The sequence below is a fragment of the Nansenia antarctica genome (assembly GCF_963989245.1).
Source record: "Nansenia antarctica genome assembly, chromosome: 4".
In the NCBI taxonomy this organism is placed as follows: domain Eukaryota; kingdom Metazoa; phylum Chordata; class Actinopteri; order Argentiniformes; family Microstomatidae; genus Nansenia; species Nansenia antarctica.
In genome coordinates, this window is record NC_137689.1 from 37706649 (window position 1) to 37723459 (window position 16811).

Here is a 16811-nt window from a genome sequence, read left to right on the forward strand (position 1 = left end):
TCGACAGGGAGACGAGGAGTACGCCCAAACATCAGATAGAAAGGTGCATAGCCAGTTGACTCATGCGCTGTGCTATTGTACATGAACGTCAGAGTTTGCAAACGCCTCGGCCAGTTGATTTTTGCCTCTGGTTCAAGCGCTCGGATCATGTTACCGAGAGTTCTATTGAAACGTTCCACACTACCGTTACCCATCGGGTGATACGGGGTTGTGTGCGACTTTCTGACACCGGAGACTCTGAGCAGCTCACTCACTAGTTGACTCTCGAAGCTAGCTCCCTGGTCGCTGTGGATACGTTCTGGGAACCCAAAGACGCAGAAGAACTTGTCCCATAGAACTCTCGCCACCTGTTTGGCTGACTGATCTTTGCAGGGGAATGCCTGGGCCATTCTTGTAAAATGGTCAGTAACAACTAACACATCAACTGACTTGTTCCTTGAGTCCTCCGCTGACCAGAAATCAATGCAAACCAGCTGAAGTGGCCTGGTTGATGTGATACTCTGCAAAGGCGCCCTCGCAGCAGGTTCAACAGTCTTACTGACAATACACCGCTGGCAGTTACGGACGTAGTCTCTTACGTCTCTGTCGAGGTTGAGCCAGAAGAACCTCTGTCTGGCCAAGCCAAGACTCCTGAACTGACCTTGATGGCCAGCATGGTCATGAACACCTCTCAGAACTTCAACTTTCTTAGACTCAGGAACCACATACTGGCGGCGTTTTGACTTCACGACTTGATCCCTCGAGACTCTGTAGAGTATCCCATTGCTCACAACAAGTTTCTCCCAGTGCTTCAGGTACCTCATGACTGTGACTGATTCCTTATCTCTCTCTCTCCTGGAGGGTCTCCGATGTCTCTCCACATAGTACAAGACTCGAGAGAGAGTCCTGTCTCTGAGCTGTTCATCCCGGAGTTCCTTCTCACTGTAAGCAGGAAGTGAGTCCTGACCACCTGGGACTAACTGAGGCAAATGGTGCAAGACTGCTACAGCGCGCGTTCTTGCTCCGACCTCCCACAGATCGTCATATGACTGTAGAACAACAGACACTTCATCCATCTCCATAGACTGAGCGTGGACATGCAGAGGTGATGGGACACTTTGAGCGTAACTCTCTGCCTGGCGTGGAGTGTCACCACTATCATTGGACGACCGGAAGGCGTCCTGTACAGAAGCACTCGACACATCCTGGACTTCGGAGAGGAGATTCTTGTAGGGCTCTTCAAGTAATCTGTGACTGACTCTCTGCTTGACGAAAGGCACACGACTCAAGGCATCAGCGACAACATTCTGTGGGCCTGGCACGTACTTGATGTCGAAGTTATAGCTCGCTAACTTAGCCACCCATCGTTGCTCGCAGCAGTCCAGCTTGGGCTTCGTCATGATATGAGTCAATGGATTATTGTCCGTCCAAACAGTGAAATCATGCCCCTTCAACCAATGGCTAAACTTGTCACAGACACTCCACTTCAAGGCTAGGAATTCCAACCGATGGGCTGGATAGTTTCTCTGAGACTGAGAGAGGGACTTGCTGGCGAATGCGATTGGCCTCGCTCGGTCTTCACCCTCTTGGATCTGCGACAGGACAGCACCGATGCCATCAAGGGACGCGTCCGTTGACAGCATGAAGGGACGGCTGAAATCAGGGTGAGCCAGGACAGCCGTCTCAACCAGCGCCGTTTTCAGCTTCTGGAAAGCCTGCTCCGTTTCGGGGGTCCAGTCAGTAACCTTCAACTTCCTGCTTTGTGACCTTTGTTTGGACTGTTTCACCTTCCCTTTTCTCTTCTGGCCCGTCAACAGAGAGAAGAGAGGCTTTGCAATAGCGGAGAAGCTAGGCACAAAGTGCTGGTAATAATTGATCATCCCCAAGAAAGATCTGATTCGTTTCTGTGAGGGGGTTACACCGTCCGCTTCCATCAGGTCAGCACTTGTCATCTTTGCGATGCTCTCAACTTTGCTGGGATCAGTCAACACACCGTTGTCATTAATTATGTGGCCGAGGAATTTGACGGATTTCCGGAGAAAAAAACACTTCTTGGGGGCCAATTTCAGGTTATGACCACGCAGTCTACTGAACACCATCTCCAAGCGTTCCAGAGCTGTCCTCTCATCAGGGGCGTACACCAATAAATCATCCAGATAAACCAGTAAGCTCAGATAGTTCTGGTCTCCGAAAATGCTAGTCATCATACGCATGAAGCTCCCAGGACTATTACAGAGGCCCTGCGGGAGGCGATTATACTCATACAAGCCCATAGGTGTTGTAAAGGCAGAGTACTTTCTGTCATCCTCGTGTAGTGGCATGTTATAAAACCCTGAGGTTAGATCCATAGTACTAAACAAGGAGTTACCTCCAAGTGCAGCTAAGCAGTCGGCCTGGTGAGGGAGAGGGTGAGCATCCTTCAGGGTCCTCTTGTTCAGCCAGCGAAAGTCTGTACAGATACGGAGATCTCCGTTCTTTTTCCATACAAGAACCAACGGAGATGCATATTCACTGGTTGACTTCCTGATTATATCTTTCTCCTCCATCTCACTCAGTACTTGGCGCAACTTCTGATACTGACTGGGGGGCACTCGTCTGAATGGGAGCCGGAATGGCCTGTGATCTGAGAGGTGAATGCGATGTATGAAGCCCTTTGCCTCTCCACAATCCAGGTGATGGCGTGAGAAGATGTCCTTGTAGCGCACAACCAGGTCAGCCATCTTGCTTCTACACTGTTCAGACACGTCACAGGAGTGTATGTCGAGCCCACTCAATCCCATGTACTTCAGTTCCTCATCAACAGTGCGGGCCGCATTTTCACTGGACGGGGTTACTTGACAGCAACTGAGTAGTGGGACCTCAGCAGGTCCGGTCTCATCCATGTCCTCGAGCGCAATGCAGGAGAAGACGTCGGCCAATTTAGCATTGCGTCTTACCAAGACGGGCCTGTCGGACGAGTTGATCAGCTTCAATGGAACCCATCCGTCTCCCCACAAAGGAGTAACAACTCTGGCCACCAGAACCCCTCTTGGAGCTGAGCGACACGATGTGGGCTCTGTCATCACAGCGCTACCAGGAGACACAATAGTGGACTTGGGTAGCTTGCCCCACATCAGGTACTCCCGACCAGGCTCAAGACACACGGCTGAGTTGCACCTGACTGTGCCTATCTTGTCAGGTATGACGTCACCTCGCCAACGGTTCAGACCAGCGAGCATCGAGAGAAACTGTTCAGATTCTGGATCGCCAGCAGGACAGGGCGTAGACACAGCCTTCCAGTAGCCATCACATTGCTTATACTGCCGGAGGATATATTTAATAACATTGGTGCCTAGTATCAACTCATCATGCTGGCCTTCAACTACCAGAGTGGGAACCATAATCCTACAGCCATACACCTCCATTTCCACATTGAAAGCTGACTCAGGCTTGACACGGCGACCACCACAGCCAACAAGCACCACATTTGAACTGAACTGGTTATGCTCTGTAGCAACTCCAACCTCTCTAAGCTTTCCCTCTGCCGTCTTACTCATTGTACAAGCCATAGACCCACTGTCTAGCATAGCATTTAGAGTCACTGTATTACCAACTGTCACAGGTGTGTAGAAAAGGCTGTCACTACCACTAATTGTATGCGTATTCTGATAAACAATATCTTCAGAGTTATCACTTGAGCTTTTGAGAGCTATATACACTGTCTCAGCACTAGATTCGTCCTCACAATGGGAGTTTACTTGGCAACCTATACTTTCTCCCTCTGAATACAGGCCACCTAGTTTCCCTGAGGCTGAGGTGCTCGGGACGACCTGGTGGGACACTCAACTTTTGTGTGACCTGGGGCTAAACAGACAAAGCACAGCTTCTCTGACATGCAGTGTGAGATGGTAGTGTGTCTACTGTCATCACAGACTCGGCAGGCCTTCTCACGGGCGCCACCCTGGTATCTTCCGCCACGAGGAGCACTGTCACGCTGCTGCACTTTCCCCATCATCTGCTCCAGCCTCTCCATAATGCGAGCAAGAATCCTGTCTTCAGATTGCTGAGTGTTCTGGGCCACAGCAGTCGCGGAGGAGTGGCACGGAAGCTGGCCTAAAGCATGGTCCTGGGAAGGAATGAGGGTAGAAGGCGGACACTGTGTGTGGTACACTGGACTATGGGCAGGAGAAGGGGGGTACTGGGTGGAACACTGCTCAGACACAGACTGAATCGAAGGCTCTGGATGAGACTGCACAGTGTGGAGGGCGGTGGCATGGCTCTTCAATGGCACAAAACTACCGGTCCTGCCAGAGGCTCTCAGCTCTCTCTGATAATTATCAATCTTCAACTGTATGTCTCGTGAGCTCCACTCCTCAATAGCCTTGCATTCCAGAATACGGGATAGTCCAGAGTCCGGGCAATGCCTGACAAACATCCGTGCTACCTCTTCACCCACGTTCTCCATCCTCCTACCTTGTCTGCGAAGGCCCTCACCAGCTACATCAGCTGCTTTGTTGATCCTCAACCAGTAGTCTACAGGGTTCTCATTGGGTCTGGGTAGAGTGGCATAGAAATCTGACAACGGGAGGCATGATGACACATCACTGAAGTACTTGAGAAGGATATCATAGATGAGATCAGGGTTCTGCTTCACATCAAGTGTCTGATCGCTTCGCAAACCAACCCTCACAACATCCTTTGCCTTACCCATCAGCCTTGCCAGTATCTCCTCAGCCTGTTCATGCATTGGACATTTCTGCTTTCTCAGATAAGCTTTAGACATGTCAATCCAATCCTGGACTGAACACTTATCAGAACTATCACCTCGGAACATTGGTGGTTCCCTGTCTGATGTTACATTCACAGTAACGCACGGAACCTCCTGTCTAACAACATTAGGATCAGTTACAGGATCTGGAGGCGATGTGCAGTTGAGGTGTGCACTGCTCATACTACTTGAGTGAACTACACCAGCTGAAATTAACTTGGTTACAATGGACTCGCCAATCTGAGCACCTAGCTGACCCATCATGTCTGAAAGGTGATGAAGAGCTTCAGTGTCATTAACACTGGGTGTGGATGTGGGAGGAGCCTCCCCTGTAAACTGTCCGACAGCAGCACAACCTGGGTCCTGACCTGACCCTGTGCCTCTACCACTGTCAGTAAACAACTGGGAACACCCCACCTCCCTACTATTGACAGCACTGTCAATGTCTATGACAGCACTGTCTGCTCTGCTCTGACATGCCCCCCATGCACCCCTCCCCATAGGCAACACTGGACTGGCAAAAATCTCATCATTAAAACCTGGCCTCTGAGCCATAGTGGTACAGACTTGCGTTGTGTAATATTACTGAATGAAAAAAATAATAATAATAATAATGTTTAAAAAAAATATATAAAGTTACAGCAGGACATAAAAACCAAAACAATCAAAGCACTTTTTAAACTGATATAATCACAGACCTCAGACTGAATGACCATTTACTATAATACTCTGACCACACTTGATCTATCACACTAAGACCTGGCATCCACGCAGCATCCACGGAGATCGGCGTTCAGCTGATCTTGAGATCGACGTGTCACGGCACCAGTGTAACGATGGTCAAACAGCCAAACTTCTTTCATTTAATTCGTTTATTTGACCTGCAGAGAAGACATATAGAACACAATTCTTCTCTGGTCTGCTTGTGAATCCATTAAGGTGGCGGCCATGTTCTCCCACCACCGTCTATGTACATTTCACATCAGGACAATTTGTTCACAGAAAGAACACAAACTTCCCTCAAACATTACAAATAACAATTACAAACAACATGTGGAGCGACATACCTGCAGAGAAGACATATAGAACACAATTCTTCTCTGGTCTGCTTGTGAATCTGCACGTTCAAAACAACATACAATAAATGTTCTGTTTCACATCATCACAATACATCACATCATCACAATACATGTAAAAACAAACAGCACAGTACTACACCAACACCTTCACCCTACATTACAAGATTCTCCATACAAACAACAAAACACGAGGAGCATTTCACATCACGCACATACCCATTAAGGTGGCGGCCATGTTCTGACGCACCACCGCAAGTACGGCAACAAGAGAAGGACAAAGAACGTGCAGACCTGCAGTACACCCAAACTCCAATGGGGGGCTCCAACAACAACCAGGGCTGCTCAAGCACGGCGAAACTCATCTATATTCACCACAACTAAACATACATTCCCAACTCTGTTACACCTGCACGTTAGGTGCGAGGCTGCTTGGTTAACCCATTAGCGGGAACATTATTAGTTGCACAAAATAGGCTGATTTAATTGACCATGAACATCAGAGACAGACATTACGAATGTTCATTTAAAATACTCCGGAAGCCCGGAAGTCCGGAAAACCGGAAGTCGGGAGTCCTCAGCATAATGCATTGTCTGCAATACAACCGGAGATTTCTTGGCCAGGGCGCACATTTGTGCGCCCTGGCCAAGAAATAGAGACAGCCAATTGGAGCGCTGCTACAGCTCACGTGTAAGCCAAAAGTATTCGTCCTGGCATAGACTTGCATTGACACGGCGCCCCGCGTTCTCCCCCTACGTATTTTAACAGTGAGTTTTACACACACACACACACACACACACACACAGATAAAAATGTTTATTGTATTGGAGGATTTTTAATGAATGCTGATAGGCGCCGACAGAATATCAGCCGCATTTTGTGAATAAACAATGTTTATTTAAAAAAAAAACTTTTACAAATCGCAACTGAAGGTGGAAGTGAAGGTGGGGGCGGCGCCCCAGCGCCCTCTATCGGCCAGCCGCCACTGCAGTCTGAACCTTGGTGCTGTCTGGCGAACGAGCCTGCGTTCACACCAGTGTAACCAGAACCATCCGCGTCATCAACGCTGGGTGATGAAGGGGCGGGATAAACAAAAATGTCACAACTAGATGGCAGCTACTTCACTGGAAAAGAGGATAATATCTTCCACTACAGTATCTGAAATAAACACAATTTTCTATTAAACAAAACAAAAGACACTTTCTACACGCGTTGTCTTACTAATCAACTGCTCCATTACTGGAATCGAAATGGCTTATGTGCGTTCGCGCATGTCCGCGCGTTTGCTGAGCATGTGAGGAAGATAGAGAGAATAATTAAACTTTTGATATTGTTTTTGATCACTAATGATTAGATTTAGATTTGATTACATGTTGTCTACTTCCTTCTTGCTGGTCTCTGCAGCCTAGAATGACACACCCACTGACACGTGGCTGTTCTACGTTTTGGTTTGCGCTTGAGAACCACTATTTTCTGGTTCCCGCTGCGAACTTTTCAGGCTCCGAAGTCCGAACCAATTGAGTTTCGGTCTGAACGCGCCGGCCGGTTCCAGACTTGGTTCGCGAATGCGAACCGGCACGGTTCATTACCGGTGTGAACACCCTACCAGAGGGTGCTTTCATTACTGTGTAGGGGATTTCAACCATTCTAACCTGAGGACTGTACTACCATGATTCCACCAGCATGTCTCCTGCTTCACAAAACCCTTTACCAGAGACAAAACCCTTGATCATGTCTACTCCAAAATTGCTACAGAGCCATTCCATTTCCCCACCTAGGGCAATCAGCTGCTTGACACAGCCCCCTGGCCCCAGCTCAAAGCCCAGGCCACTCAGGACCACCACACAGACCTTGACTTGTACACCTCTACCGTTAGGGATTACGTCAAGGAATGTGGTGACAAAGTCACACTCAAAAAAATAACTCATTGGATGAACTCAATTAAATTGTAGGCAGGATTTCCATCCAATAAATATATGTAGCCAACTAAAACCAAGTGAGTTAGTCCAACTAAGTCTTATCAAATACAGCTAAAATGAAATAATTACATTAACTAAATGAAACTGGCTTATTTAATTTCAAAGATCCTCAAATTACGATATAAAGGTTGACCTGAGGTCCATTCCAGGAAGCGAGTCCAGTGAACTGAATATTGTCACATGCATATCGTAACAGGTACAATGTACAGTGAGATGTTACTGATGCCTCCTATCAGCAACATCTCACTGTACATTGTACCTGTTACGATATGCATGTGACAATATGTGACAACAGACAGTGAAAAGAGCTACCAGTAGGCAAAATAATTTTACAGTTGTTTTTACATGTGCTTAAACTACAGATTGTAAGATTTCAAATGATGCGTCATACATTAAGAATCGGAAACAAATTGAAGACAACATGAGTATTTTAGAGTTGCTACACCTGAAATCACTAAGCAGAGAAAATGCCCTTCAAAATGCCCTTCTTTTTCACACCTTCACACAGCCAGGTAATGGGCGGTAACAATGGCTGGTTAACCCCACCCCATCTAGATTGACAGCTGTCAACTATCAATATCTGTCAGTGTTAGTCACTGGGTCAGATAGCTATAGCTAACATGACTACCTAGCAAGGTATTACCTAAGCTAAATTAGCCAGCTTATCATTATGGAGGCTTTATGGTTGTTGTAACTGATATCAGTGTTTCCCCTACCATTGCCTTGGGGGGGCGGGCCGCCCTCCCAACGGAACCCCCCGCCCCCCCAAGAAAGAGGAATTATTACGGACGTAGACACCAAACATCTGACAAGTAGGCTAAAATATCCGCGTTTTTTAAACGCACCCAACCCGAATCTGGCGAGTGGCAAGCCCATTGGCTCGTTGGTAAGGTTAGCCCGCCGTAGTCTCGCATAGCCAGACCTATCTCCACACTTCGCGCTGTGCCAGCGCTGGAGAATAATACAAGATTTTGCACAAGTGTGCGCGAGAGACGCGAGAGTTTTTGCCGGCTGTGATGTCTGCAGATTGAAAGTAAGCAAGTTCAAACGTTAGCAAATATAATTGCTGAGTGTTCTGACAGAGAAAGTTGGTTAAAATGTGTCGTTATTATCGTGACTAGAAAGTGTCTGACTATAGTTCCATAGTGTAAATAGTGTCAAAGAACTAGCAAGCTAGCTAGCTCAGAGGTGATGAGATGAGCTAGTCTCCTTGCACACTTGCCAGCTAAAGAGCTAACTGGAGGCACTTTATTATTTTACTTAAAGTAGATATACTATCTTTCTTATTCTGCTAGAGTTGGGCTTCATGGTAATACCATAATGGCATATTTACAGTACATGGACAGTTGATTGAAGCATTGGAAATGTCTGTTTTTTATAGTTGCACATACGATTTTTTTTCAGGTGAGAGAGTAAAGTCAAAATGACATTATCTGACTGGATTGCCCACAGCAATCCAATATTCAATTATAATTATGTTATATATTATTAGATTATAAATACTCTGGCTGTTTTGTTTCCCTTTTGGTTGACAGCAAAAGGGAGAGAGGAGGGTAGGGAGGGAGAGAGAGAATGAGAGAGAGCAGGGTGGTGTCGGCACACCAGAGAGAGAGAGAGAGCAAGAACCAGGTGAGAAAGTGGACAGGTAGTCAAGACCACATAAGTAAGTAGCCTTGAGAACCGATGGTTCTGGAGCCTAATGGCCCATAGGGCAGGAGCCTATCTACTGTTTCCGTAGTGTGAGGCGGCTTAATGTACAAGTACACCCCTGGACATGACGCTGGTATGAGGCAGGGTCTTACCCCCTGGGGGAGGGGGGGGGGTCCATGCCACAGTCCATGCCACCCCCTCAAGGCAGCAAACCTAGGGGAAACACTGGATATTCTTTTAATGATACAAAAAAGTCTTCAATCAGAATCAGAATTTATTTTACAGTACACAAGAATAAAAATCTTTGGCTTTGGTTTTTCAACATTAGCATTGCAGCAAGGTACATAATCACAATAATAAGTAAATAAGTAAAGTAAGTAATGATAAGTAATACAGTTTTCTGAGGTGCTGTGGAGTCTGGTGGGCATGTGGTGTCTTTTGCCTCATCTGAACAGAATTCTCTGATCAAAAATATACTTCTGTCTGGCCTAGGGTTGCCACCTTTCAGTCAGAGAAATAAGGGACACCCCTCGCAGTAGGGGCCCCGCTCCTCGGGACCACGGGCCCAAGGGCGGGGTGGGGGCGCCAGTGCTAGTAAATCATAAGTTAAACATTGTTTCAATAAAGCCGTAAGGGCTGCCAAGTTTCACCAAAAGTTTGGAGTGAGATTGTTTGGCGGTGGAGCGACCCAAAACTGTGCAAAACTGTGCCCCTCTCTCCCACACAATTATTTGTGCCAGTTTCCTGCAATTGTACATGTTGTTCATAATAAACCAGCACAAGAAATAAAAAATAATTGGAACATTTGATAAAACAAGACAAATTCAGACAATATATCATATTTATGTAAGTCTTAATAAACAAATACAGTAGCCTACAGAGTCTAAAAGAAAATCAACAGGACTCAGCCCCTTGGTCATCATCTAATATACATTGCATTGCTCATAGATGGCTATCATGTTATCTGCTTGTTAAGTCGTGACGTATTTCCGGGTCCAGTCAGTTTTTTTGTGTGTGTTTTTTTTCTGGCTTCTGACTTTTTTCTGGCTCTGGCTGAGGCGGCACTCTCTTCGAAATGCCGCAGTGTTGTGTCCCTTGTTGTATGAATAGATTCGAGTCTAAAAAAACGATTGAACTGTCATTCTACCGCTTTCCTTCTAATGATAAAGAAAAGAGGAAATGGCTGCAGTTGATAAGGTAAGTTACAAGTGATGTAATGAAAAATGTATTGGCGCCAGTCAGTGGATACTAACCTAGCTAGCGAGGTCAGAACTACCATTTCTTGCTAGCTATGAATAAACCCAAATCTTCGTGTTTCGGTTGTCAGGCCGTTTTTCTGTGCGGTCCAGCTAAATCTTAGCTAGCTAGCTATATTTTCATCCTTGGCTTGTCTGACCAACAACCATTATATTGTTTTATTTTCTATACATAGCGTTTGAGCATTGTTGGAGGGAGCCTGAGATGTAATAATGACTGCTTCACTATAATTGAAACTTGTGCACAATGACTAATCAATGGTGATCCATTTATTTTATTTTTTACAGGCGTGAAAACTTCACCCCAAACTGCAACTCAAGGGTGTGCAGTTGGCATTTTCCCAATGGCAAAGGTGCTGGGCCATCACGATTTACATGGAACGAGGGGAAGACCTTACAATTCCCTGACCACCGCAGCCACCGTAAACGGAAGAAACAAATGGTCCTTACCAGTGGTGTTGAGGAGGAAAATGTTTACTGTGAGGAAAGAACAGATCAACACAATGATGACAATGCAACTGCACAGACCCCTTGTACTTCAAACAGTCTTGTGGTGCTTGAGGTACAGAATTACATGCTGAAAGAAGAGAATGAAAAATTGAAAACACTGTTGGAGAAACAGAAGCAAACCTTTTCCTTCAGTCAAATTTCCTCAAATCCTGACAAAGTCAAATATTTCTCTGGATTGCCAGATGCTGCCACGATCCTGTTTTTGGAAGCGCTTATTTCTAAATTTGAGCTACAATATAATTCTGATTGGACTGTCCAAATTATGCCCCTAGTTGATCAATTGCTCCTGACGCTAATGAAGCTAAAACTTAATAGCGGACACGTAGACCTTGCAACAAGGTTTAATTGTAGCACAGCCACAGTGACCAACATCTTTAACACCATCATTGGTGTGCTTTATTACATTTTGTACGTCGGTCTGTTTGAGAACAACATCCCCTCCACAGCAAAAAATCTAACATCACTGCCAGACTGCTTCCGCCCCTTTCCAAACTGTAGGATAGTGCTCGACTGCACAGAGGTTGCTGTCTCTAACACAGAGAGGCTTGACACACAGAGTCATTTGTACAGCCAGTATAAAGGACGGACCACACTGAAGGCTCTATTGGTGTGGCTCCCAATGGAGTATTTACCTTCACCAGTGACCTGTACGGTGGGAGTGCCTCAGACAAGGCAATAACAGCTGACTGTGGACTTCTCCAACATCTACAACCAGGTGATATGGTCATGGGAGACAAGGGCTTCACAATTCGGGACATTTTGCCAGAGGGAGTTTCACTGAACATCCCGTCTTTCCTTGTCAATGGACAGTTCACACAGGAGGAAGTGAAAAATAACAAGCTAATTAAGTGCTAGGATACACGTTGAGCGTTCCATTCAGAGGCTGAAATTGTTTATTATTTTGCACAACATCCCATACCAATTCAAAAAAAGTATAAACAAGATACTTAAAGTATGTGTGTGTCTTACAAATTTGCAAACACCCATTCCCAGTGAAATTGAATGAATTTACTGAATAAAAAAAGTTATAGTAGATTTAAAAAAAGTGTTACTCTTCTTTATATCCCAGAAACATTTATTTACATATACATTAAAATATAAAATAAATATAAAATATTTACATTTTAAAAACATGTTATTGTATTGTAAACCAAATCTGTATTTAGTAGGTTATAACTGTTACTCAATTCAAAGGACAGTAGTGCAGGGTATATACAAGGACAGTAGTACAGGTAATGCATGCAGGGTATTATACAAGGACAGTACTACAGGTAATGATTGCAGGGTATGTACAAGTGCAGATACTGATTTACAACTGCGAGACAATGTTTGGTAGGAAACAATCTTTATAGAACATTTCGAGAATGTTTAAGTTAACAGCCCATGTTGGGTCTTTGTGCACTGGCAGGATGACAAGGTCAAGAGGAGTCCATACAACTAGGTGACAACTGTTAGCTCTGGTCAGGTGTAGGTTGCCCTGGATCTGATGCCAGTAGTTATGAGCTTTTTTCAGTCTCAGGGAACTAGTCACCTTATCCAACTCCAGAAAAAAGTCCCTACTCTCTGCTGCCTGCAGGATAGTCTTGGTCCTGGCTGACCACGGACACTTCACCTCAATAATGCAATCACCAGGTACTGTCCCATCTGGAGATCCACCGAGCAGGCCGCTGTCAGACAGGAACACTCCCCTCTCCTGGATGACCACACCAGTGCGCTCACTGTATTCCTGCTTTGCCCTTGGTTCATGGAGGATTCCCCAATCACATGCCTTGGAAAAAAACATACCAGTCACAGTAAGTGACATAGAAACATGGATGCCTTCAGTTTAAATAATTACCCACAACTTACTTTGGGTCCTTCTTTGAGGTTGTACTGGCCAAGCAGGGTTTTAAATAGGGAAGGCGGGTAAGACTTCCGCTTCACTGCTGCCAAGACCAAACCAAAGTTGCTTGCTGTGATCCATTTCTTGCGATATGCTGACCTGTTATGAAGATTACAGTTACATGTAAAACAATCTGACCTGTTGCAGCTAGCAGTTGCTACAATTTCTATAAGTGTCTGAAAAGTTGAGCAGTTTCATTTAATAGTAATTGATTTGGCTTGTTTCTTGTTTTGTTCTTATTAATGCAATTTCTTACCATAACACATTCTTTGCTTGTCCAACTGTGGCTCTCTCAATCTGCTGCTTTTCTTCCTCAGTAACTGCAAGTGATGACAGCACATAAAGAGCCTTGTGCTCAGCTTGCGCATAACCTGGGCTGGTCACAAGCCCATCAAAGGTCTTGATAGGGAGAGTCTAGATTCAAAGTTAAGCACAGTGTCAGATTTGTACAAATAAGAATGATTTCCTTGTAAGTCAATGAGGTTTCAGTGTAATAATAACTTTAATTTCTATAGCGCCTTTCAATTGTGTAATTGGAATGTTTCTGGTAACATGGAAAGCATATCAAAGTACAAAAGACATAAGTCGTACCTGAGGCATTTCTGGACTCAAAATCCACCCCATCCCAGTAAAACGGCCAAGTTTGGACAGGGATGCCAGTGCCCATTCCTTGTCCTCCTGGGTGACCGGTCTTTTGATTCCAGCTGAAATAATAGTATGAAATGAGTAATACTAATTGAGAATATGTGTTGTATTGATTTAGTAACAACATAAGCACCACTTGCTAATTAATTACTAACCTTGTGTTGTGGATGGAGTCATCTCAGACACTGTCTTGGCTGCAATTTCATTCGTTTTCGGTGTCTTTGCCCTCTTCCACACGCATTCCACGTCGGTACGGGACACATTTTTCTCCACCCAAATCAACAAAGCAGCCATATGGTGGCACTTGTCTCTGCCGATTGGGCACTCGCAGGTGCTGTACCTGACTGACTGACCCTCAACGTGCACCTGCATTGAAAACAATGTGATCCCTAACCCCCCTTACATAAATAGCTAAACAATATTGCCAGTGCTGTCTGTGTTTATATTAGTTAACTATAGTTAGCCAGGGGGTGGCAGCTGTCAACTAGCCTAACATCACTAACCCTACAAAACCTGGCTGGTACTGTTAAGTATCGTCTCCGTCCAATATTTCGTTTTTCATCTTCATAGCTAATAATAACATAGCTACCTCAGCCAGAACATGGCATATCATCTCAACTAGCTAACTTACTGCTAACTTAACTCACCTCAGCCAGAACATGGCATATCATCTCAACTAGCTAACTTACTGCTAACTTAACTAACCTCAACCTCGTAAATCATTTTTTTCATGGATGCCTGGACACTACCCTTGATAATACCCCCTGAGAAAACCGTGACACTAACCACTTTGTTGGAATTGAACGAATTTAGACCCTTTTTAACTCTCAATGGTGCCTCACTAAAGAAAGACGTGATCGTGAAAAGGTTCACAGGTTCAGCCATTGTTGACTAACTTTGTAATTGTTAGCTAGTTATAGATAGTATGATAGTATAATAATAGTGTAATGGTAAGTTATCGCTAGTACACTAATGTTATTCTGGTGCGGAGAATTTCTGGTTTGGCCCCGGAAGTTCCTAAACGTCACGTGTGACGTCAGACTTAACAAGCGGATACAGGACATACCATGTTTTTTCCTGGGTCTGAATGAGGCCTTTGGGACTGATGTTGTGCGCGCGTAGCGCTGCAATCTTTTTTTTGAGGGACCCCCAATTGTTGTATTTGTATTGTACATTGTAATTAATAATAATAATAATAATAATAATAACAATGTTATATTATGTTACAGTAGAGAAACAAAAAACCGTTACCAAAACTGTAAAGTTGCAAAGTAGGCCTATCATCTCACCCAAATTAAGTGAATATTAAGTGAATAGGCCTATTTAAGAAACGGTATGCCATAGTGTCTTTGAGATAAAGAATACAATCCGTGTTCACACTCGTGTTGAATAACAGAAGATTAATGGAGGGGGAAAAACATGAGTGTGAGGACGGAGGATGATGAGCAAAGTCCCATCATGGATATTTCACTGCCAATCTCTCCTCCATCACCCCGAAAAAGAGAACAGAGGATGAAACAACTTGCGATTTGAATGTACCAGGTTACCAGTTACGTATGCACATATTTTGCTACCAGGGTTGCCAGACGGAATTGACAATTTCCAGCCCAACCAGTCTAAAAGCTGCTGAATCCACCCGTCCAGTGTGACCAAAAGTAGCCCAATCTGGCAACACTACTACGTTCTAAGACTTACATGCAGCTCGCGTGAACACAGGTTCTTCCAGCAGCGCGCGCCTCCCGCTTCGATTGCAGACTCAAGTTAACGCGCGTGCAGAAAGATGCCACGAAACTCGCGTCCGGTAGCTTTATTTAAAGGAATTTCAAAAATAAAAGACTTGGCAGCTCTGTATGATATATTGGAGGAATCACGCAATGCGGGTGGATTGAAAATACGGAACAAACAGCGTTCCGTATTGGTTCAAAATGGGACGCATCTTTTAACTGTCAGATACGGAACGATTCCGTATTTTAAGGGACGGGTGGCAACCCTAGTCTGGCCATGTCAAGTCCGAGTGGGCCTTGCGCATGAAGATCACCTCCGGGGGGCTTGACATCAGTGATTTTCAGCCATAACCACGCCAGGTTCCTTAGCATCAAAGCTGGAACAGACGGACGACAATACATTGAATTATTGCCCACAGTAAATGAAATAATATTACCGTAATACCCTGTTCATAAAATGAAAGAGGTAATACGTGTGAATGAATGAATTACCTGAAGTGCTGGAAACTCAGGCAATCAGGAGGTGGAGGGCTAGTGTCAAGGCAAGGCCAGGCACAGTACCACAGCATGAAGTTGTTCTGAACAGTAAAACATTTTTATCAAACACAGTTAGCTAGCTGTACACGGTATCAACAACACAACTTATAAGCAGTGGCGGCTGGCCAATAGAGGGCGCTAGGGCGCCGCCCCCACCTTCCAACGCAGCCCCACTTCCTAGTTGCTACTTGTAAAAGATTTTTAAAAATAAACATTGTTTATTCATAAAATGCGGCTGATATTCTGTCGGCGCCTATCAGCATTCATTAAAAATCCTCCAATACAATAAACATTTTATCTGTGTGTGTGTAAAATTCACTGTGAAAATACATAGGGGAGGAGTTCGGGACGCCGGCCGAATGGCAGTCTATGGCAGTCCAAATACTTTTGGCTTACACGTGAGCTGTAGCAGCGCTCCAATTGGCTGTCTGCTATTTCTCGGTCGGGGCGCAAAAAATGCGCCCCGAGCATGCGCAGATTATAGGCTTACCTAGGCTGCAGCCTAGAGCCACTACCACTAGGGGTAGTAAAAATAAAAAAATGCGTGAGACTTGAGAGCCCTGAATATCCGGTTGTTAAGTCTGACGTCAAACGTGACGTTTTGCAATTTCCGGGTCCAAACCAGAAATTCTCCGCACCAGAATACCAGTGTACTACAGCGGTAGAATGACATTTTAATCGTTTTTTAGACTCGGATCTATTCATACAACAAGGGACACAGCACTTTCCCGTTTTCCCCATATTGTCAGGGTATTTGAGCCTCGGAAGAGCGCTATATAAATATAATTAATTATTATTATTATTGCGGCATTTCGAAGACAGCGC